At 40.6% G+C, this 1,537-nt stretch overlaps 1 long non-coding RNA gene across 1 annotated transcript; it reads left to right on the top strand.

The window, feature by feature from the left end:
- The first annotated feature begins 488 nt into the window (after positions 1-488).
- On the top strand, positions 489-993 carry LOC309341415. The gene is made up of 2 exons (XR_014156317.1): positions 489-522; positions 557-993. It is a non-coding gene; the product is annotated as an uncharacterized lncRNA (long non-coding RNA).
- Positions 994-1,537: the final 544 nt, after the last annotated feature.

Below are 1,537 nucleotides of genomic sequence, written 5' to 3' on the forward strand. Positions count from 1 at the left end.
TTGACAAAGTCCTCTGTGATATTTATGTGAGGAAGCTGGTAAAATGAGGCTGAACAAGGTAACTGTTAAGTGGATTTGACTGACTGAACCCGAAGAGGACTCTTTCATGGTTCGTCATCATCCTGGGGTGCTGCAGGGTTCTGTCCTGGGCCTGATGTTGTTCAGCGTCTTTATAAATGTCTTGGATGAAGGTACTGAGGGGGTACTCATCCCATTTGCGGAGGACACCAAATGGGGAGCGGAGGCCAATGTGGCAGAAGGCAGAATCAGATCAAGGGCAGGAATAGTACCACTTTCTTCTGCCTTGGTCTGGCCCCACATAGAATACTGTTCTAGTTACAGGTAAGTAACCATGTTGGTCTGCCGTAGTCGAATCAAAATAAAATGGTATCTGAAGAGGTGTCCATGCACACGAAAGCTCATACAAATAACAAAATTAGTTGGTCTCTCAGGTGCTACTGGAATGAATTTTTTTCTTTTGTTTCCATAATACTGTGTTCAATTCTGGGCACCACAATTTCAGTATCTTAAATTTTGTTTGCCAAGGGAAATCAAGAAGGTGAGGGAACACCATCTATATTCCTTTTATAACAAGTGGCCAAAGTTTATTGAATATATAAATTGTTAAGACTGTTGCCGGAATCCACCCAGCACTCATGGGAAAAGGTGGCGTGATCTTTTAGAGTAATCAAATGAAACTTGTAACACATGGCAGGAAGAAAGTCTGCAATTTCATCAGGACATGTTATTTGTTGTTTACTGTTATAACTATTGCTTTCTGAAAAGTTATCTTCTGTACCATGAAGATAAATAAAAACAATGTTTTTAAAAATGGTGTGGAAATCAGGTGTCCTCTTCCATTAATCTGCTTGCATGTGTTGCGTGTTAATTGGAGTCTGTTACTGCCAGTTATTTCACATTATCAATGTGTTTCTGTGTATTCAGCACATATGATTGCAGGTGAGACTGAATAAAAGACTTCCTAGGAAATTCCCTTTGACTGCTTCTGTATTGTTTCAAATGTGACGTCACTTACAGATAAGAACAAATAATATTTATTGCTGACAAATCCTACTATCGTCAGCTCATAAATCTCCAACCCAACAAACGCTGCACTTAGCATGAGCAGCTCCTTTCTTCCCATTTCTTAGTTGGAAATAACTGATAATAGAAAGGAAGAAGGGAGATAGACCCTTTCCCTCTACCTTTGGGGATCTGGGGGGCTTCATTTCACCCCTTAGTCCTGCTCCTGAAAGCTTGGCAGATGTGGAGTATTTGCTCACACTCTGCCATGACTTAAAAATCAACCTTTTTGATTTTTTAAAGAAATGGTATTGCAGTGCTAAAAAGGCTCAAGAAAGCAATTCCTGTAGTAGCTGGCATCTTAGCGAACCCAGTGCCTCTCTGCCAACTGTCTCACTCCCAGCTAACTAATCTGGAAAGCTGTCTTGTCATCTCTGTCTGTAAAGACTTCCGTGTCCCTTGAATTCACAATTAAGCATTTCTGGAAGAGGATATGCTTTGGTTTTGAAAGCAC

Source organism: Podarcis erhardii (genome assembly GCF_964252035.2).
Source record: "Podarcis erhardii genome assembly, chromosome: 4".
NCBI lineage: Eukaryota > Metazoa > Chordata > Lepidosauria > Squamata > Lacertidae > Podarcis > Podarcis erhardii.